At 48.8% G+C, this 23,092-nt stretch overlaps 1 protein-coding gene across 4 annotated transcripts in view; it reads right to left on the bottom strand.

The window, feature by feature from the left end:
• LOC147689140 (diacylglycerol kinase delta-like) overlaps positions 1-15,477 on the bottom strand; it is a 676,657-nt gene extending 661,180 nt beyond the window's left edge. For all 4 annotated transcript variants that reach the window (XM_086942029.1, XM_086942028.1, XM_086942025.1 and 1 more), the window contains exon 1: positions 15,349-15,477. The gene's annotated coding sequence lies outside the window, so the exon portion shown is untranslated. The remainder of the gene's footprint in view (positions 1-15,348) is intronic.
• Between the last annotated feature and the right edge of the window lie 7,615 nt (positions 15,478-23,092).

Genomic DNA, 23,092 nt, shown 5'->3' on the forward strand with positions numbered 1-23,092 from the left:
GTGCCTCTGGATGAGGCGAGCAGTTCACACAAATAGGAACAACCCTATGATAACTGCTGGAATGTCAATGTGGGGCTGATGAAACACATATACAGCAATTCCACCGAACATTGACTTCTTTGAGGGTTTCCTTATTTTACACTGAACCAAAGGTCAAGCAGTGTTACAAGTGTCCTTTTTTGTTTGATTAAAGTTTATATTATCTTGGGGAAAGAAACGGACACTGAAATTTCCTCATCCCTCCCTGTTGATTAACCGCTAATCTAGCTTGTCATCTTGGCCCATGGTCCCTGTCTGCTTGGGTGCAAACTGGGCTTGTCCGTAGATAGTAGGCCCAGTGACAGTGGGTGACCTAGGCCTCACCCCCCACCCAGCCTGTCTTCTATGGGGGTGGCTAGGTTGCTGAGTAGAAGCCCTTCTTGCTTGATTGCCAGCCTCTGGTGGCTGTTAAGGTGGCTGCAGGCCTCAAAGCCAACTGTTGCTTGATAAGAGAGAGGAGCCAGCATCTTTCAGAAAGCAACATTACAATATATATATATGTTGGGCTGGAGTGAGTGAGACTCTTCTTGGCTTTGGCCTCCACACTCCTGCTTAGTGTATCCTGTGTTTTTGTCCCAATTGCAATTAGTGGCGATCCTTGCTGTGGTTGTGATTGAGTTTGTGCTAAATACAACCTCCTCTTGCATTTTTCCCTTCAGGCCTTGTGGAGAGATGCCCCCTGGTTTCCCCAGACCTCATTAGGGGTCTGTGGTAGGGCTCCCATGGCTGGTGCTGTTTAGTGCATTGTGTTTGCTGTTATAGTGAAGAGAAAGCCAGTGTCAAGGTCCTATGGGCTCCCCTGAACCTTTATGTGAGATGTGCTGTCCACTCTGTCAGTTGGGCAGCCACTCACACATTCATGCAGCCACTCACACGCCATACAGCCACTCACACACCCATACAAAACCAGTCACACACCCACTCACAGACCCATGCAGCTACTCATACACCCACTCACCAACCTATAGAGCCACTCACAAACCCACTCTCAAAGGATACACTTTGCAGTTAGGAAATAAAGTTTCAAAACCTTTGAAAATCACTAAAAAAATAAGGATTACAGGGACATTATAGTTACTAAATAACGTTAAAAAAAACTGAAGAAATTCACTGAAAGAAACAAAGGTTACAAGCATGTTAAAGTTAGGCTCAGATTTCCCACGCACAAAACCATAGTATTTCAGCAGGTATGGTTATCTGAGCTAACTGTAACGTATGCCCCCGCAAAGCACTGCTTATGACCTCACATATTACTTCACTCATGACATGGTCAGTGACGTCACTGAAGACATCTCAAATGACATCACTGATAACATCATCCAAAGAACCACTCATACACCCACACAGCCACTCAAACACTCATATAACCACTCACACACCCACTCACACACCATGGGGCAGAGAGTAAATAAATAAAGCTATTTGAGGAGAGGGCATGCGTATGACCACCTCCCTGAGACAGTTTCGGAGCCGAGGACCACATCCGCTGAGGCCCATCGGATTCATTAACGAGGAGAAGGGGCATGCGGCCGTCCCCCAAGCCAATTATGCCCAGGGACCCCATCCTGTAGGGAGTGGAACAATAATCAAAGTGGAGCGATGCGCGTGGCTAACCTTCCTGAGCCTATTATGGCCCCAGGGACCCCATCCCCTGTGTCCCAACATAATTTTCAAAAGGGAGGGAGGCACAAGGCCCTCCCTCCGTGAGCCAACAAACGCCCTGGGCAGTCCATCCCATGTGGCCGAATCTCGAATATAAGACGTTACAACGCAAACAATTACAACATATGCTTTTTCAATGCTCTTTTTACATCGCAACTACCATTACATCCCATGATTTTATAACCCATGGCATTACAGCGTATTTTTAAAAACTGCCATTACAACACATTATATTACAACGTATACTATTACAACGCATAATACTTTTAGGGCAACAGCAGGGTAGGCGTTGGATAGTGTAGGGGTAAAAATTACTACTCCCACTCCAGTGAGTGCAACAGTAGAGTACGTGCTGGGTAGTGCAGGGGTAAAAAATACTAGTTCCACTGCAGTGAGTGCAACAGTAGAGAAAGTGTTGGATAGTGTAGTGGTAAAAGTTACTATTCCCATCTACCCCAAAACCCATACCCACCCTAAAACTTAAAAATCTCTATAACTTACCTTATAATGCGTTGTAATGGCATGTTTTGTATTGGTATGCGTTGTAGTGGCATTCGTTGTAGTGACACGTTGTGCTGGCATGCGTTGTAATGGCATGTGATCTAAAGGCAGTTGCGTTGTAACAGCTGTGTTGTAAAAGCAGTGCGATGTAATGACTGCGTTGTAATGGATGTTTCCCGCTCACTCACTTTGTCCCAATGAGCCTACCTCTGGAACAATGTTTCCCTCTCTGCAAGAGCGCAGGCAGGTAAGACTTGTCTGATCCCACCCAGAGGAAGTGGCAAGAAGCCTCCTGCTGAGTGGGAGCAGATATGTGTTTCTTTGCTTTGTCTTTCTCTGTAGTGGGGGGATGTTGGTGTACAGTGCGGCTACTTTGTATGCCTTGCGCCCCTCTTACTCGGCCTGTCCGGTTCTTTTTCCTGGCGGCAGACGCTTAGGCAAAGGTTGCCTAGTGTGCAACTGGCACTCCACAGGAACATCTACCTGTGTTCATCCTACCCCTCCCCAACATTGCCACTGCGCATTGCTTAATACCAGGTCCCTTCCTCGTCACACCTTAGACATTTGGGATTACCTCACGCAGTCCAAGATCTCTTGCTTATTTTTAACTGAGACTTGGTTGGGAGTGGGTTCGGAACCCGACATTGCCTGTGCCGTTCCGCCGAATTATACCATCTTAAGGAGGGATAGAACGGAGGGTAGAGGTGGCGGGGTAGCTCTGATAGTGGACAAGGCTTTTGTTTGTTCCTCCTTTGCGGTGGACAACATTGCCGGCTGTGAAGCCTTAGGTTTTACGCTCCACCTATCAGCGTCTCAAACCTGTACTGGCATTCTCCTCTACAGACCTCCTGGTCCTATTGGGTCCTTTTTTGAGGATCTGCAGTCGGCCCTTTCAGTACCATGCATGCGCTCTGCGCATTGCATGTTACTAGGCGACCTAAACCTTCATATGGATTGCCTTACTGACGCGGATGCTGACAAGCTTCGCGATATCACGGCGATGCTAGGGCTAGCCCCTTTTATCCACAACCCCACTCATGTGAAAGGCCACACGTTGGATGTTATATTTTCCTCTATGCCTATTGAGGCGTCCCCTCCACTTCCGGTCCTTTGGTCAGATCATTATTTACTAAACTTTGCTCTTATTCTGGATTCTAAACCTAGCCAAAGGACTCTTAAGGCAGGGTCCCGCCAGTCCAGAGCTTTCCATCTTGTAACACCTGAAATGCTCTCTGATGCTCTTGGCCAATACCCGTGTCAATTGACCGGGGTGTTAGAAGCCGATCTAAACTTGGTCCAGAATTGGATGCAGGCAAGATTTGAGGAGCTGGCCCCTTTGAGGGCTGCTAAAATAGCCCCCGATCTTAACTCTGCCCCTTGGTTTTCCTCCACCCTACGCATAATGCGGCAAGAATGTAAGAAGCTGGAAAGGAGCTGGCGGCGCAATTATGAGCCGGTGGAGAAAAAGAAATATAGAGACGCGATTAAGGCGTACTATAAACAGATTGCCTCAGCAAAAAAGACCTATCTTGAACACAGAATTGACAAAGCTGATAATATCAGCCGCGAACTCTTTAGAATTGTTAAGGAGTTTGTGAGCCCAGCTGTAGCCACCCCTGTTCATTCGCATACAGAGGAATGGATTAAACAGTTGGCCGACTTTTTTGTGACTAAAATCCTAAAGATTCAGGCCACTTTTCCATCTGGGGACTCCCGTATGGCCGACGCTCTTTTAGACCCCGGTCGGGATGACTCTGGGCCCACATTGGCTGTTTTTCCTCAGCTGTCCTGCGAAACTTCGCTGGAGTTGCTATCCCGGCTGAAATCTGGCTCGCCTCTGGACGCCTGTCCGGCGAAATGCCTGGGCAGGGTGGCCTCAGCGTTGAACAGCTTGCTGAACCCCCTGTTGAATCTTTCATTGAGCTCGGGGGTGGTCCCACGGCAGTGGAAACATGCACTCATCCTGCCGCTGATTAAGAAGCCTCTATTAGACCCCCTGCAATGGGCTAACTATCGTCCGATCTCCCTCCTCCCTGCTCTGGCGAAGGTGTTGGAAAAACATGTGCAGCTCACTCTGTCCACCTTTATTGAAAACAACAATCTGCTGCATGACTCCCAGTCCGGCTTTCGTGCAAACTATAGCACGGAGACCGCTCTGGTAGAAGTCACGGACACCATCAGGGAGACACTCGACCATGGGGGACGGGCGATGTTGGTCATGTTGGACCTTTCGGCGGCGTTCGACACCGTCCCACACGCAGGCCTTCTCTCAAGACTCAGGGAGATTGGTCTGCGAGGGACGGTGCTGGACTGGTTTCAATCCTTTCTTGCCGACCGCCGACAGGTGATCTGGGCCCCGCCGTTCTCAGCCGAAATGCCTGCGCTGGAGGTGGGGGTGCCTCAAGGATCTATCTTGAGCCCCACCATTTTCAACATTTACATGGCCCCTCTAGCGGAGGTAGCGGAGGCGTTCGGGGCCCGGGTCATCTCATATGCTGATGACACCCAGCTTTTGTTCACCTGCAGGAAGGGAGAGGTCTTCAACGGCGGTAGAATTAAGGACTGTCTGAGCGCAGTCTTTGCGTGGTTTCAGCAGCACAGCCTGAAATGCAACTCAGACAAGTCTGAGCTGCTCTTCTTTGGCTGTGCACCAGACCCGGACTGGAAGTCGTGGTGGCCCCAGGACATGTTCCCCCCTGAGACTCCATCAGCTCAGGTGAAAAATCTCGGAGTGGTGTTTGACGATGATCTGTCTTTTCGTCCCCACATCCTGGGACTTGCAGGGAAATGCTTCAGCATCCTCAAGATGCTTAGAAATTTTTTACCCTTGCTTTCCTTGCAGTATCGCAGGAATATAGTTCAGGCGTTGGTGGGATCACGCCTGGACTATGCAAATGCGCTCTTTGCCGGCCTACCTAAATATTTGCTATCTAGGTTGCAGGTCATTCAGAATTCGGCGGCCAGAGCCATCTATGGCCTGCCGAGGAGAGCAAGAGCCTCAGCGCTTTTAGCCAGGCTTCACTGGCTACCAATCGCGGAGAGAATTAAATTTAACCTCCTCACATTGGCGTTTAAAGCTCTCCATGCGACTGGCCCTCTCTACCTGAGGAAGCGCACTGCTTTCTATGTGCCACGGAGGTCTCTGCGGTCGGCGGACCTGGCCAAAATGGAGGTACCTGCGGCCAAACGTGTGCGGATGGGAGGTCGCTCCTTCCAACACGTAACAGCTTGTCTGTGGAACGCACTCCCTCTCCCCCTCCGGAAAGCAAATAATCTCTTGACCTTCAGGAAGGAGCTGAAGACTCTGCTCTTCACTTAGTCACCTGCGTTTTCTGCTGTATGCGTACCTTTTGGTTTTTCTGTCTCTAGGGGCCTCTTTGCTAAAGCGCCGGGACACCCTTCGGGGTAGCCGTGCGCTCTAAAAGTGTGGCTAACATTAACATTAACATTTGCCCATGCTCTTACGGTCTCAAAACATCTGCTCCTGCCAGGCGGGAGCTATGCTGGCTCCTGATGCCTCCAGGATGGGTACATGCATGGAACAAGCGGGGCTGCTGGGGTCCTGGACTCCACTCGTGATCTGCAACATAGGGTCTTGAGGGTACACAGATTGGGCACCAGGTGACCCATCTAAGGCCCTGGGTATGGGACCCCTGGGGCCATTATTGGCTCAGGAGGGGGGCCACATCCCCTTTTCCCGTAAAAAAAATCTAGTGAATGATGTCCCCAGGACCCTAAAGGCTTGAGGAGAAGGGCTACATACCTCCGACCCTTAATAAAAAAAAAACACACCTGGGGGACAGGGTCTCAGGTGCCTGTAAATCCTCAGTGAGAGGGGCCATGACCACCCTCCCTAATATTTATAAAAAATATTTATAACACTAGAATTGCTGACTCCTGCCAGCACCCATCCATCAAGAAGGGCCTAGAAAAAGGGGGCCCTAAAACATCATTTTGTAAGTTAAATCCAAAGGAAATTTTGTGAAGTGAAACAGAAAAAAATAGCACCACACAATTACACCAAATTTGGCAGAAAGTTAGAACTTTTCTCAGAAAGAGTGCTTTTGTTATTTGGTGTAAATCTGTTAATCCGTTTTCAAGAAATGTGCTTTTCCAGAGGTTCTTGGGGTGGTCATGAAGAGTTTTGCTTTTACAGATGTGCTCAGGTTGGTATGAAGACCTTTATTCCCCTCCATAGTTAATTTTGGTCATACTGGACCAGAACCGGTCCTACAGGACCGAATGATCTGATTGGCCCGCCGTAACCTGAAGAAAAATGTTGCTGCCACCATTGCAGGACTCAGTATCTTGGTCCCCATGTCCTGAGTTTAGTTAAAAATTTAATTATAGAAGGGCAAGGTAAGGAAACCCTGACCTCCTGGCTCTTTGGCCAAACTATTTTTTTTTTAATAAAAAAATTGTAACACGAGTAGCATCGTACTGCCTTGGACCCTGAGAGACTCCCCTGTGAAGTACAATAGAAGTCATACCACAGGACCATACAAGCTTCACTGAGTGAAGCTTGCATGGTCCTGCGGTACTACGGAGGTGAAACTAGGTCAACATTTTTTTTTTAAATATGTGGCAAAAATACGGGGTCTGGGTTTGCGGGGAGAGTTTGTCTGTCTTTGGGTGGTTGAACGTAGGGACAGACGGTACCAAAGCTATACTCATAATTTTTTTTTAATTCACCGAAAAAAACAAAGGTGAAAGTGACATTATAGTTAGGCATAGTAATAGGATTTTAGCCTACGTTAAAAAAGCGTCACAGAGCGTCACTGAAATTATGTCATTTAACATGCCATGAGTGATGACATATGTGATGTTATGAGCAGTGCCTGTTGGGGGTGCAAATTATAGTTTGCTCAGTAAACTTTAAATGGTGAATTTCAGTGTTTTTTTAGTTTTTAAACATTAGGTTTTCTCTTTATTTCAACACCTAACTATAAAGCCACTTTAACCATTTTTTGAATAATGTTTTCAATAATATATATATGTATATATATATATATATATATATATATATATATATCTCAAGCACTCCGTTCCAATGCTCACTGCTGCCAAGAACGAATGCATGTCTAAGAAAAATGTGCTTCAAGCTGTTTATTTAGCCTGCACCACCGCCACAACGCGTTTCACCCTGATCCCAGGGCTTGATCACATGACTTGATCATATATATATATATATCCACAGAGTCAGCGCACTCTCAGTAAAATAAGATCCATCTTTGTAGAAGTATCACCAAATGATTGAAATGAATCAATTGGTGATACTTCTATGAAGACGGATCTTCTTTTTATGAGAGCTCCTTGACTCTGTGGATTGTGAATTTGAATGTGTCGGTACTCTAAGGGCCATCAAAACCAGTGATAAAACCTATCCGGTGGCACGCCATTTCGAACATCACCATCAAAAAAGCACAGATGGGTTCGTTTATTTTGTGATAGATTTAGTAAAACCCAATGTGAGAGGTGTGAATCGGAAAAGCATTTGAGATGATTAGAATCTTCATAAATAATCAAATTGAATAGCAAAATCCCAACAGGTCTGAACATGGAGGAGGATTTGCATACTCACTTGTAAATATAGATATGATTAATTAATTTCTCTCCCTTTCTCAATGTTTTTAACCATTTCACAAAGTTATTAGTTTGTTTAATATTATTTTTATGCACTTTAGTTGAGCACTTGCAGATCTAGAAAACATACCCATTATGAATATAATGCCATCCTGCATTTTGATGTTGGCCCACTTGGGCAGAAAAAGGGCATGATCACGAGAAATAAATGATTTTATCTTCTCTTTTTTCATGTGATAAGATGCCATAGAATTGTTCCTTTGGAGATTGGCCATTAGGCATATATGTGTGATTATATTTTGGGCACTGGCCCTTAATCCCAAATCCAATGGCGGTTTTTGAATTTTACATTTATAATTCAAATATGTCTGTAATATAATTTCGATGTCATGCATTGTTTTCCATGAATTGGTTTTGACTGTTTAAATGACATCCAAGATGTTCTTAACTTAATGGAATAAAATGTTTTATAATTGGGAACTACCAGTCCGTCTTCTAATGCAGTGTATTAGTAGTTTTGCACATGTGACACGCCACTCGTGGCATTCAAAATGGCTAAGAACTTTTTTACAAACTGTTGGGGAACAAGCCTGCGGGACAGGCGAAACACGTCCTGCAGCTGACAATTAAATTGATATTTTCAGCAAGACATGGCGTCGTCATCCTTTACTTTGGTATTGGGAATTTTTGAATACATATATATTTATATTTATATATATATATATATATATATATATATATATATATATAAGAAGAATCCTGAGCTGCTGAATTCCACACGGCACCAAGCAGGTAACGACCTCTTCCCCAAGAATAGAGACGCTTAATATCGGGCCATCCAACACACTGAAGTGCAAGCAGTCATATTTTTATTATTCAGTGCAATTACGGGCAGCTGCCCTCCCTGACGCGTTTCGCTCTGACAAGCAGAGCTTGATCACATATATATATATATATACACCTAACAGTGACAGGTATTGATTATTTGTTATAACATTGTTTTTAAATACATCTTTTTCAAAATTAGTTTTTCTAAATATCTTTTAAAATTAACACAGTTTTATTTTGTAGTATGTTATTTTGGCAAGAATATATTGAAATTTATGAAAATATCTTCGTGCCAAAATAACATACTACAAAATAAAACTGTGTTAATTTTAAAAGATATTTAGAAATTTTTTGAAAAAGATGTATTTAAAAACAATGTTATAACAAATAACCGATAAACCGTCACTGTTGTCAGGTGTATGTAATTGCAGGTCACTCAGTGAATGAATCCTGGTTCTGTCCTCAACATTACCGATGGTGATGTGGGGCTGCCACAAAGCGGAAGTTACAAATACAACCATTTCTAATCAATAGGAGTGCTTTGCCCTTGTTTCTACTTAGCTAATAACATAGCGGGTACTTGTAAAGCGCTCATTCACCCAAGGGTATCTTGGCACTGCATATCAGATGTTTAATGATACCTAACTCAATGATACTCATTTTATTGACCACAGAAGGATGAAAGGCTGAGTGGACCCTCTGGGATTTGAGCCTGTGATCTTGAGGTCAAACACAGGCCCCAACAGTGGATGCTAGTCAGGACAAAATGATCACCTTTTTTTCACAAATTTATTCGTTTTTTGGCACAAACGAATTATTGCTTAAAATATGCGAAAAAGGCTGTTTGGCGGAACTAATGTAGTTCCATGTGATGTGAACTAAAATGTATTGAAACAAACCTTATTTCTGAAGATGAGGAAGAACCTTTTTTCTGTGATTCTACTCGACCTTTCTTTCTGCTTAGAATGCAATCCATGACACCACTGAAACTTTACCTTCACTCCACAACAGCTGAACTGCACTCAGGGCTCACTGTCCCGTTTGTGCGGCACCTTCAGCTGGGTGCAGCAGCCAGATGCAAGGACTGTGCATCCTATTACAGATGCTGTGAGCTTGTCCCTGCCTCGGGGCAGCGCATTAGTCAAAGGAGGAGCCGCTGTTTGAAGCAGCCTGTCCATCGTTGGCCTGCAGTTCAAAGTTGGGACTGAGATCTCGCTGCAGACATGTGCAATGAGTGACTGCACCCACCTCCAGGGGTTCATGGGGCTCCTTTACCCCTTAGAGAGGGGGCCTTCTGGGGGGTGCACTGACAGTGTGCCACCCGGCCTCCAGATGTCCTCTGCACCTGCATCCCTGGTATGTCGCTGGCACAGAGACAAAGGGCCTCATTAGAATGGCGGGCGGACTTTGCCTGCCCGGCATCCCATCGGAAAGAGGGACCGCCCCCCTTAAGGGCGGGGGTCCCGATGTTGGCATTAGTATGCGCCCGCTACAGTGGCAGGCGCATCACTCATTTTTAACATTGTGGTGGGCGGTGCTCCCTGCACCGCCCGCCACAATGTTAAAAATGCATGCATGCATTTGCATACACGAAGTGGCAGGCACTGCGCGGTGCCTGCTGCTTCGTGTATGCAAATGCTGGGGGGTACCACAGGTACCCCCTGTTTGCACCCCCCACCCCTCCTTCACTCTGGGGGCCCGCAGGGGTCCCCCAGAGTGAAGACCCCATGCCTTTCCGTGGCTGCATCGCCGTCACAGAAAGGCATCAGATTGGGCCCATCATAATATGGCTGGCGGTGTCTGATAGACACCGCCACCATATTATTCCTTTTCCGCCCCGGCCGCAAGGCGACCTGGCGGAAAAGCTGCGGACGGTCTTCCTGTCCGCCGAGGTCCCCCCCAACATACTAATATGGCGGGGGGAAAACGAGTGTGGATGTCGGGCGGATTGCCCCCACCAGCCTGGCGGTGGCTACCGCCAGCATGGCGGGGGCAATCCCCCCAACATCGTAATGGGCCCCAAAGTGTTTCCCTCATTTCCATGAGACCACAACTTCATGTAAATGAGAGAACACTCTTTAGGACAGCGCTAGCGCCACATTTGTCCCTGCACTAGCTGTATTACAGAAGAGGCGGCGCAAGCGTCTGCATGGCTTCTGTAATACCAAAGTGCCCTGTGGGTGCAGGAAGCGGGCACACACGCCTGCGGCACCTCAAGGCCCTATAATATAGTCCCAGGTATAGTTAGATGCTCTTAGGTGCAAACGTTTTAGGCAACCCAGTACTCCAACACAACAACCAATCAAGTTGGCCAACCAATAACTCTGGCATTTGGTTATCCAGATACGCGCAAGGACGACATGATTAGCCACGGGAGCCATGTAGATGAGCCCAGAAGAACGGAATATTTATTTATAATATATTTGATTCTGCAATCCCTGAATATAAAGCCTGTCTCTAATTCATTTAGAATAGGCGACTGGTGACACACCTAGTCACCTATTAAAAATTAATTACGACAGAACTCAACTATAGTAACTTATTACAATTACGTTCTGCCATCAAAAAAGTCTGCTGCAAAAGCCAGCAGCTGAGTGAAAATGGCAATCAGGTCATGAAGCATAATTAAAGCAGCTGTTTAAAGCATCAAAATGTTGCTTTTCTTCTGCTTTGTTTTTCTAGCTTTACATTGACACACAGTAAAGATATTAGGCCTGGGCGTGAAATTCTGCTCCGCTCGTGGAGTTTGCAGAGTTTTTCCCACTTTGCTCTCCAGGTAGACCTCGGAATTTTTTCCTTGCTCACACTCGCCAACGTTAAGTTGGTGAGCGAGGAAAACCTTACTCCAGACCACCTCCTAGCGAGAGTTGTTAAAACGGGTGGTCGCAAATGGTCCCTACCACTCGTGTTGAGAAACCTTCTGTTCGCATTGAGACGCTGCCGCTGAGTGGCAGAAAGAAGCAGTGCACTTTTACGCTGAACATGCTGCAATTCACACTGATTTTACAGTGAGGGACAAACAAAATCAGTGCGAACGGCGTGACGTAACGTACTCCATCGCTTCACAGAACTCCGCCCAGGCCTAAGGGATATATGTATTGCAAAATGTTTATTTTTTGCTTTCCTTAGGAAATTATGGAAAAATAAAAAAAATCTGTATGTTTCTATATATTTTATTAAAACTGCCTTGTATTAAACTTATTCTAATTTTCCAAAAAATATTTACTTTTTTTGTGTTTAATTATGCACAAGAGATTCTATTTTTATTCTTCAGGTTTTACAAACATGCTCTTTCTATCATATGAAAGAGCTATTCACCTGAAATGTAAGTGGTTTGTGGAATAGGTGATGGCATGACCATGTATTATAAGGAATAATCTACCCTCTGCCATTCATGATAAGAATAATACAGGTCACGTTGTCCTTTGGCCTCGTTTCTCTATATGGTCATTGAACTCCTCAGTGACTTGCAAAGTCCTTATAATGTACATCAATGGATACTTTATTCCATACATTTCAGCTTTAATATAGGATGAGGCAGAACAGACGTCATCATGGTTCAATGTACCAGCGAACTGAAAGGGCCATGCAGTGTGATGTCACAATACATCACAAACCCCACTGACATCATCAAAGAAAGCAACATTCCAGAACGCCTATTGTTAGTGATTGTTGGAGACGCAGGACTGTGCAAAGACAATGTGTTTTTGATTTTATCCCATGAGTGGACCCTGAAGCGGTTTATTAGATGGTGCAAATACCAACCAGCTAGGAAGTGCCCCCTGGCACCAGCCCTCGGGGTGCAAATCCCATTCCCCGGCTCTGTCAGGTAATAATGCAGCTGTAGCTTTGTATTTTCTAGCTTTAATCTCATCCTCAGGAGATTGCGCCATCGCTGCTTTTAGACACATAAATGCTCTTAGGTCCTAAAAGCATATTTTGAGAGCGGGTGCTGCAGCATTCCGAGAGTAAACACCAGGAACGCATCTCGAGTGCCTTCTGAAGAGCTCTGCAGGCTGAGGGGGTGGATAGAAATCCATCACTCTATAAGGCACGGATCAAAGATACCTACAGATGTCAGGTGGTGGCAGAAAGAAGATTTGTAAAGCTTTGCTGCGCACCACTGGGTGGTTCGCTGGCACTGTTACTTCTCTGCCTTTCGTTGAAATGTGATTTATTATTTTTGCAATCCGAGGGTTACTATGGTTGCTGTATACCTTGTTAGTCCTCCTAGAATAAATGAAGACAAACAAGGCATTGCCATGCAGTCCGCACCCTGCACATTCCCAGCACACAAGCCTCTCGTACCTGATGGCTCTGTATGCATTGATGCCTGCCCCAGCCCACGCGCCATATATGAACATGAATCATGCAGCACTGACAGTGCCGCGCGCGCCCCAGAGGTGGCCAGCCCCAAAGAGACGCAGGGACTTCTAGCGTCGCATGACTTTCAAATGACTTCTAAGCGCCAGCCACAGACTGATGCCTGAAGTCCTGGCTTAGCAGGTGGCTTGGGACAGGAAGGGCCACACATCAGTCTCATACCAAAGAAAAAGGTGACCAGGACCCAATGCCAAACAGAGAAGATGGATGAATGGATGGATGGATGGATGGATGGATGGATGGATGGATGGATGGATGGATGGATGGATGGATGGATGGATGGATGGATGGATGGATGGATGGATGGATGGATAACTATAACCTTTGATTCCGTGGATGGATCTGCATACAATTTGACCTTGTCATTCTAAATCCGCCATGCCAAATTTCATGCAGTTCTGTGCTAGGGAAAAAAAGTTGAAGGTGTTGGGGCCAAAAAAATGTGCTTTGCCATTTTAGCTCTCGTAAGAAAATGTGCTTGCGCCTCCAACAAACCCCACTGAATGAACTCACGTCAAACTGCATGAAAAGTAGAATTTTACTCAGAAACATGCTTTTGTTTCTTGAGTTTAAATGCACACTGTAGTTTTGGTGTATGTGTTTTTAAAAAGTCCCGCTGGGATTGGAAGGTTTAGCCGCATTTTATGTAGCTGCCGTTTAATGTCACGATTCAGTAATGGGCGACTCCTGTCAATCACATTTGATTTTTTTTAAATGTGATCAGCTGTATAGTTTTTCTCTCACCATCTTGAAAATCGTAAATCAATTCTGATTTGTGGCTTTCACGCTGATGAAAACCACTTTCAGCAGCAATGGGGAGCGCCATGAAGGGTGGCACGTCACCGACCCCGAGGCGGCTGTGCGGGGGTTCCCACAGGCGAGGAAAACGCACATGGAAGAAAATAACACTGCCGGGAAATGTACCGCATAATGTTGACAACCCCGCCATAAAACGAGCTTCTCCGTGCCACATAATCCTGGTAGCCCTGCCAATGTTAAAGCGGTACAGACTGGTATGGATGCTGTCAATATAATGATGAATATTGCGGTTCAATGTTTTGCATATTTCATGCTTCTCTGTGAAATATGTTTTCTTTTTACTACTGCACTTTGTGCGTACATATTAAAGTATGGATACCTATAGGTATTAATATGTGTCACTGAATGCTCTAAATAGAAATTACAGCACACTGCATATATTTATGAATGCGTTGATGGCAGGTCAATAGAAAGACAGATATGTAGGTGGATGGATGGATGGATGATTGGATGGATGGATGGATGATTGGATGGATTGATGAGTGGATGGATGGATGGATGGGTGGATGTATGCGTGGACAGGTGAGCGGAGGGAAGAACGGGTGGGATCGATGTATGGTTCTGTTGATAGATCAGTGCATAACTGGGTCGATGGATGCATTGGTAAACATAGACGGGCAGGTAGGTCATAGATAAAGAGCTGATCCATTGACAGATTGGTAGTTGAATAGAGAAAGAGATTGATGTATGCATCGATGGTAGATAAATAGGCAGACAAACATGTTTACATGTAAACAGCTATATAGGTACATGGATGGATAGATGAATGGATGGATGGATGGATGGGTGAGTAGATAGATTAACGGATGGGTGAACATATAAAAAGACAAACAGATTGACAGGCAACTAAGTAGACAAACATGGGTGGATGAGCGCAGTGCGGAATGGGTGAGTGAGATATATAGCTCAGTGGACAGGTCAGAACGTAAGTAGCTATGTTGAAGGATGCATTGATTGATGTACAAAGGCACACAGATGAAAGGTAGGGGACGAGTGACAGATTGGTGGGTATGCAGAAAATTATATTGGTGAATCATAGATAGATAGATAGATAGATAGATAGATAGATAGATAGATAGATAGATAGATAGATAGATAGATAGATAGATGGATGGATGGATGGATGGATGGATGGGTGGGTGGGTGGATGGATGGATGGATGGATAGATAGATGTTTTTATAGGTACATGCACAGTTGGTGGATGAAGCTATAGCTTATAGCCGAAGGTAGGTTTGATGGATGGATTAATGGATACATGCATGGATAGATGGATGGATGCATGCATGGTTGGATGGATGAATGGATGAGTGACTGAGTGGATGGCAGGGTACATACACAGTTGGATGAAAATATAGCTGCAGATAGATGGATGGATTCATGCACGGATGGATGGTTGGATAAACAAACAGGTGGGGAGACCTTGACATGAAGAGATGAAACATGCCCAGACCGCGGGGATCCCCACGCAGACAGACGCCCGCTGCACTCAGCACGTTTCCTGCTCGCTGCGCACGAGGTGCTGCTGTACTCGCCTGTTTTGGAATCTCCGGCTTCGGGTCCCTCCTGGACAGGAATGCGCTGCTCTCCCCTTCCGACAGTTCATGGCACTAGGAAGCACAGAGCCAATGGCTTCTCCGGCCGATGGTCCCCTGCAGGTAGGGGCTGTGGGAGATCCCGGGCTCCGCGCGCATCCACCGGGGCTGCTCCTGTCGGCTCGCTCACCCTCCTCCTCCTCCCCAGGGCCGCTGCAGCCTGTTTACCTTATTAGCCCCGGGTCCTGCCGAAGCCTGGCGCGTTCAGTGCACCGAGCATCCTGTGAATGTCAGCCGGGCAGGAGCGCAGCATCCCCCTGCCTCCTCCTGCTGGGTCAGACAGGTTCTGCACTGCTCAGCCCCGTCCCCTGCAGCAGCAGCAGCAGCAGCAGCGGCAGCACTGCTGTCAGATGCAGTTCCACCTCAGGCTCGGCTCTTGTGCTGCGCACGCTTGCTCAGCCTGTTGGCGTGTGGTGCGCCTGTGTCCCCGCCTGCTCAGCCTGTGGTGTGCCTGGGTCCGCGCCTGCTCAGCCTGTGGTGTGCCTGGGTCCGCGCCTGCTCAGCCTGTGCGCCTGCTCAGCCTGTCAGCCTGTGGTGCGTCTGTGTCCGCGCCTGCTCAGCCTGTGGTGCGCCTGTGTCCGCGCCTGCTCAGCCTGTGGTGCGCCTGTGTCCGCGCCTGCTCAGCCTGTTGTGCGCCTGCTCAGCCTGTAGTGCGCCTGTGCCCGCGCCGCGAAGCCCCGCTGATGGACACACCTGCTGCTGGATGCAGGACGCGAACACCCCAGGAGGTCTCAGCCTGGGAGACGCAACCTCATCCACCGCACGCGCACCGGGCGCGTGCTCTTATTAAAAAACACACTGCCTTCCGTCCAGTGATGGTGCTGGGACCCCCGGGTCTGGGCCCCTCTCCTTTCGCAAGATTCTACCCCACCCTCTTTTTCAGTGTGCAATAACAAGCATGAAAGTGCATGCACTGCTGAGTGGGGAAATGGAGACCCTTGATGTCTGCTCAGACAACGAGGGAGGTCAGGGGGGAAGATGCTCTGGACCCCTGAGGATGAAGAAGGGAGCGCGCTGAGTGTCTGCTAGGGAGGATAGAGGAAGGGTGCTGAAGGTCTGCTCAAGGAGACTGATGGAGGGTGCTGAGGGTCTGCTATGGAGGATAGAGGAAGGGTGCTGAAGGTCTGCTATGGAGGATAGAGGAAGGGTGCTGAAGGTCTGCTAGGGAGGATAGAGGAAGGGTGCTGAAGGTCTGCTAGCGAAGATAGAGCAAGGGTGCTGAAGGTCTGCTAGGAATGGTGTTGAAGATCTGCTAGGAATGGTGCTGAGGGTCTGCTAGGGAGGATAGAGGAAGGGTGCTGAAGGTCTGCTAGCAAGGATAGAGGAAGGGTGCTGAAGGTCTGCTAGGAATGGTGCTGAGGGTCTGCTAGGAATGGTGCTGAGGGTCTGCTAGGGAGGGCAGATGAATGGTGCTGAGGGTCTGCAAGGAATGGTGCTGAGGGTCTGCTAGGGAGGACAGAGGTAGGGTGCTGAGGGTCTGCTAGGGAGGACAGGGGAAGAGTGCTGAGGGTCTGCTAGGGATGGTGCTGATGGTCTGCTAGAGAGGAGGGCGGGATGATGCTGATTGTCTGCTACGGAGGATAGAGGGAGGGTGCTGAGGGTCTGCTAGGGATGCAGATGAGGGTCTGCTAGGGAGGATATAGGGAGGGTGCTGAGGGTCTGCTCAGGAGTACAGAGGAAGGGTGCTGAGAGTCTGCTAAGGATGGTGCTGAGGGTCTGCTAGGGATGAGGGTAGGAAGGTGCTGAGAGTGTGCTAGGAAGTATAGAGGGAGGGGACTGTGGGTCTGCTAGGGAGGATAGAGGGAGGGGGCTGAGGGTCTGCTAGGGAGGATGTAGGAATGGTGCAGAGGGTCTGCTAGGGAGGATAGAGGGAGGGTGCTGAGGGTCTCCTAGGGAGGATAGAGGAAGGGTGCTGAGGGTCTGCTAGGGAAAATAGAGGGAGTGTGATGAGGGTCTGCTCGGGTCAAGAGTACAGAGGAAGGGTGCTGAGGTTCTGCTAGGGATGGTGCTGAGGGACTGCTAGGGAGGACAGCGGGAGGGTGCTGAGTGTCTGCTAGGAAGGATAGAGGGAGGGTGCTGAGAGTCTGCTTGGGATAGAGCTGAGGGTCTGCTAGGAAGGATAGAGGGAGGGTGCTGAGGGTCTGCTGAGGAGGATAGAGGAAAGGTGCTGAGTGTCTGCTAGGGAGGATTGAGGGAGGGTGCTGAGGGTCTGCTAGGATGGTGCCGATGGTTTGGTAGGGAGGATAGCGGGATGGTGTTGAGAGTCTGCTAGGAAGGATATAGGAAGGGTTATCAGTGTCTGCTCAGAGGGGCCGATGGAGGGTGCTGAGGGTCTGCTAGGGAAGACAGAGGGAGGTGCTGAGGGTCTGCTAGGGAGGACAGAGGGCGGGTGCTGAGGAGGATAGAGGGCGGGTGCTGAGGGTCTGCTGAGGAGGATAGAGGGAGGTGCTGAGGGTCTGCTAGGGAGGACAGAGGGCGGGTGCTGAGGGTCTGCTCAGGGGGACCGAAGGAGGGTGCTGAGGGTCTGCTAGGGAGGACAGAGGGAGGTGCTGAGGGTCTGCTAGGGAGGACAGAGGGCGGGTGCTGAGGGTCTGCTAGGGAGGACAGAGGGCGGGTGCTGAGGGTCTGCTGAGGAGGATAGAGGGCGGTTGCTGAGGGTCTGCTGAGGAGGATAGAGAGCGGGTGCTGAGGATCTGCTGAGGAGGATAGATGGGAGGTGCTGAGGGTCTGCTGGGGAGGATAGAGGAAGGGTGCTGAGGGTCTGATAGGGAGGATAGAGGGAGGTGCTGAGGGTCTGCTAAGGAGGATAGAGGGCGGGTGCTGAGGGTCTGCTGAGGAGGATAGAGGGCGGGTGCTGAGGGTCTGCTGAGGAGGATAGAGGGCGGGTGCTAAGGGTCAGCTGGGGAGGATAGATGAAGGGTGCTGAGGATCTGCTAGGGAGGATAGAGGGAGGTGCTGAGGGTCTGCTAAGGAGGATAGAGTGCGGGTGCTGAGGGTCTGCTGAGGAGGATAGATGGGAGGTGCTGAAGGTCTGCTGGGGAGGATAGAGGAAGGGTGATGATGGTCTGCTAGGGAGGATAGAGAGGGAGGTGCTGAGGGTCTGCTGGGGAGGATAGAGGAAGGGTGCTGAGGATCTGCTAGGGAGGATAGAGGGAGGTGCTGAGGGTCTGCTAAGGAGGATAGAGTGCGGGTGCTGAGGGTCTGCTGAGGAGGATAGAGGGAGGTGCTGAGGGTCTGCTGGGGAGGATAGAGGAAGGGTGATGATGGACTGCTAGGGAGGATAGAGAGGGAGGTGCTTAGGGTCTGCTTAGGATGAAGGGGGGAGTGCTGATGGTCTGCTGGGGGGAGGACAGAGAGTGGGTGCTGAGGGTCGGAGCGACGTAGAGTGAGGGTGTTATGAAGGACTGTCACTTGCGCGTGAGTCCATCCCTTCCCCCGTCACCTCCTGCCCACCTCTGCACCAGACCGCACCCTCTGCCCTTCCTGCCCGTGCCCTCACGTGAAGGATTTAGTCCTTTTCACGCTGTTCGCAGTAACGTTTCCATTTCTTTTCAACACAGCCTGCCTGCCCTGCTTTTACTGCAGTCTGCTGGTTATCTCTCCGTCCGCTTTCTTCACCCCTTCCTTCCTAGTTTTATTACATATTCCGCGTTGGCACGCACGCCTCTGAGCCCGCGCTGCGGCCTCCCCTCCCCCGCAGAGATGCCACTGTGCCTCGGAGGTTTCACCAGGAAGGCAGGCGGGCACTTGACCGGACATGGCAGTTACTTCACGCTCCCTCCTGCCCAGTGGCCTGTTCTCCCCTCCGACTGGTGTCGGTGCCACAAATTTGCATTGCCACATTTTTGTGCCATTGCGTCACTTTTTTTACACTGCCTCGTGCACTGGCTATTTCTCCTCTACCGCACTCTCGTCATGTTTTCATTTTTTGTATTACTGTTTTTTACCAACTTCCTCTCTGCCCAACGAGGCTCTGCCACGGGTGGAGGATTGCATTCGATGCCCGCTGGTGGCGGCATTCCTAGGTGTCATGGGACATTCACCTCCTAGGCCCCTCCCACCCCAAGCTTAGCATCAGTTTAGGACTTCTTACATACATTGCTGCACTGAACCATATGCTTTTTTTCCATACCCTTGGTTGTTTATTAAAGAGTGGAGCACCTCCGTGCTTAAACATGTAAATTGCCTTTGCATTTTTTTCAGTTACTGTTAAGAGAAATGTAGGCCCATCTTCCAAATTTGGAACATGCACTAAAAAAACAAAAAACCCTGTGGACGTTCAAGTTGACACAGCTTCTACTGGGCCCAGTTACAGACTTCCAATGAATTTCCATGTAGAATAGTTCAGTGGGTTCCTGTTGTGTTTTGGAACTGGTTATTAGTACCACATGGTGCCCCTTAGTTTCTGTTTCCATTCTATGGAAGCAAAAGAATATCCCTTCTTTTTCAGCGGAAACATAAAGTCAGTGTTATATACATAGCTCACAGTTGCCACTAGTGCAGCTTTGTAGCGCTTTTGTCTTGTACTAGGATTGTGTGCTTGTAAAGAGTACTGGGGTACGTGCAAACCCATGGAGGCGTGGTTCCAAAAGGGTATGTGCACAGGCACGCATTTATAGTTGTGCAAACACTATTGGGGTTGTTGGAACAATCAAGTCCCCTGCATGTTACTGACCGTGCACCCCTTCCTTGAGGGGGGACCCCGGCAGCGGTCATATATGTATCCTTGATACCGATTTTTGGTCAAGAGCAAACATGGCGCATGTGTGTGTTATGACCTAGGCCGACCTCATGGACTGCGGTCTTCTTAGCCCTAGAGGGGCGCCCAAAGCGCTACCCTCGAGTGGCGGAAGGCCTGCATTGGAAAGTGTGCAGCACTGGGATGTATGCAGAGGCGGCTCCTCTGCTAAGGGGGAGGAGCGTCGCCCTACTGCTTTTAAGCAGTGTCACTAAAGGTAAATAAAAATGAAAATACCTCTAAGTTATTATCGTTGTATTTTTTCCTTGTTGCTGCAGCTTTGCGGGCGGGACGGGGCGGGGCTTGCTCGGGTGACAGAGCAGGGATGGGGAGGAGTAGTTTGCACTCCCTAAGATGCGCATGAATGCTGGGTCCAGCCAAACATTCTTGCACACTTTGCATGTTCAGCCTCCCATTCTCTGGCTGAGCATCAATCCACGGTGCTCAGACCCAGGGCCGGACTGGCAACCAAAAATCGACCCTGGCAAACTGCTCAGTCGGCCCCCCTGAGGGGGAGAGGGGCTGCGGCCGAGCTGCTCACTAGGGCCGGTTTCGGCCAATTTTGTAAAAGGGGCCCGGTAATACAGCCCACCTGGAGCTCCAAACCGGCCCCCGTCCTGGTGGCCCACCGGGGAAACTCCCGGTGCCCACTACGGCCAGTTTGCTCAGACCAATCACAAAGCTGCATTGCATCATTGTGATTGACTATTGGGAGGCTGGGAGCCAGGTGCATCCTGCTTCCTGTACTGGAAGCGGGGAAGAGGACCGAGAGAAGTCAACTGCAAACAGGTATGTTTGTATTTTAAAAAAAGGTAATTCTCTCCTCCCCTCCACTGCCTTCAAATACCAACCGCCACTGGATATATGTGTGCCTGTAGGACAGTACAGTGAATCTGGAAATAGCACATGTGGTTGCATGCTTGATGCTGGGATACGTGTAGGCCTGTGAGAAGGTACAAGCATCAGGAAAGAGCACCTGTGGTTGCATGCTTGATGCTGGGATACGTGTGTGCCTGTGAGAAGGTACAAGCATCAGGAAAGAGCACCTGTGGTTGCGCGCATGCACCGCGATACATGTGTGCCGGTAAATTGGTACAGTGCGTCAGGAAATAGCACGCATGATGGCATGTTCGTGCTGGCATTCATGTGTGTCTGTTGAAGGTACAGTGCATAAGTAGATAGCGCACATGGTTACACTTCCGGACGGGTGTTATGTGTAGGCCTGTGAGAAGGTACCGCTTGTAGGAGCTAGTGCATGGTGTTGCATAAGTGTGCTGGGATGCATAGATGCAAGGGTACAGCACATTGGATGCTGCACATGTGTGTGTTTGCCATGAACACAACACATGGAGGACACTGGGTTCCATTTTGAAAGACTCAGGGGTTCTTTGATTCTGAAAGGAGGTCACTGCTCAAGGGGTCGGGCACATCTGAGGAAGAAGATGGGGCTGATAAGAGGATCATAAGGAGGAGGGCTGGGGCCCTGGGGTAACCTTTGGATGCGCATGTCACTGAGACTGACATCCAGGTGTGAACAAATCTCTTGGGCTGTATTTGGGCTATCAATATTGGAGACTGTGCTTCTGTGATAGACTGCCCTATGGAGGAAGAGAACGACAAAGAAGTGGGCACTTCAAAGTGGCCAACCACAAAAACACGAACTTCAAAGGCAGAGACAGTAAATCACAAGTGTGTCTGGAAATGGATTATAAAAAGGGGCGCGTGAGACTTCCAAATTGTGAAACTGGAGCTGTACATCAGCGTGGAGAAGCTCAGTATGACTTCTGCCTGTTGTGACCAGATCTAAGTACTAAAGGTCTGCCAGTCTCCCATGCGGGGTGGGGGGATATCAACCAGGTGGATCAATAACATTCCGCTGGAGCCTTTACCACCGGCTTCGGCCGGACCCAAGACCAATGGGCCCTGTGAGGTGAAGGAAGTCGCCTGGAGGGAGTGAGGTCCAGTGGGATCCTGTTCTGCGGGTCTCCAGAGCAGAGTGTGAGTTTTTCGGTCCATTGGGACCTTTGCATCGATCAAGCTGTCGGGCCATGTGCCAAAGTCTTCAATCCCCTTGCCAGATGGGGGTCGCAGTGAAGAACAAGGGTAACCAACCTTGGTGCAGCGCAGTGAGAGCAGAGCTAACACCCAATTGAGTGCCATCACCTGAAGAGGGTCACCGCCCTATTTGTGCCACCCGTGACCACGTATACCAGTTGGGGGCTGCGGTGAAGACAGAGCACCATTGCCCTGTACATGCAGCTGCGACCCTACCTGCCTGTCAGGAAGAAGGGGGTGAGAAGGAGGAAAAGTGTTCTTGTCCTGAATCAACATGCAGCTTATTTATTTATTTATTTTTGGATTTGTAAAGCGCGTAGCTGATACAGCAACGAGGCGTCCCAGCGCTATCAGAAACCCCAAGAGACCTGGGCCGATCAGTAAACGACAACAGATTAGACTACTTACAGGGAAAGAGCCAGGTCTTTAAGGCTTTACGAAATGCCAAATGATTCGGCATTACTCTCATGGAGAAAGGGAGTGTATTCCAGAGTTTCGCAGCCAGATAACCGAAGGAACGACCACGGGCCCTCGCTCTCCAGATGCGCGGGACACGGACCAATGCAAGGTGAGCAGATCTAAGCAAGCGGCCCGGCTCGTAGTACTCCAGCAGGTGGAATAGACCTGGAGGAGCCTGTCGTGACAAAATCTTGTGAGAGTAACAAAGTGCCTTAAACTCAATGCGCCGATCAACTGGCAGCCAATGGAGTCTAGGAAGCACATGGGCAACTGAGTGAGATCTAGGCAGAGCAACCAAAAGCTGAGCCTTAGAAGACAAGGCGGGCCGGACCCATGGAGAGTGAGAGCAACTACTTCAACTCCCCATACGGGAGCATTGGAGATCTGCCTCCAGATTTCAGATAAACTTTTTTTTTTTTAAACCTTTATTAA

Source organism: Lissotriton vulgaris, chromosome 10, assembly GCF_964263255.1.
Source record: "Lissotriton vulgaris chromosome 10, aLisVul1.2, whole genome shotgun sequence".
NCBI lineage: Eukaryota > Metazoa > Chordata > Amphibia > Caudata > Salamandridae > Lissotriton > Lissotriton vulgaris.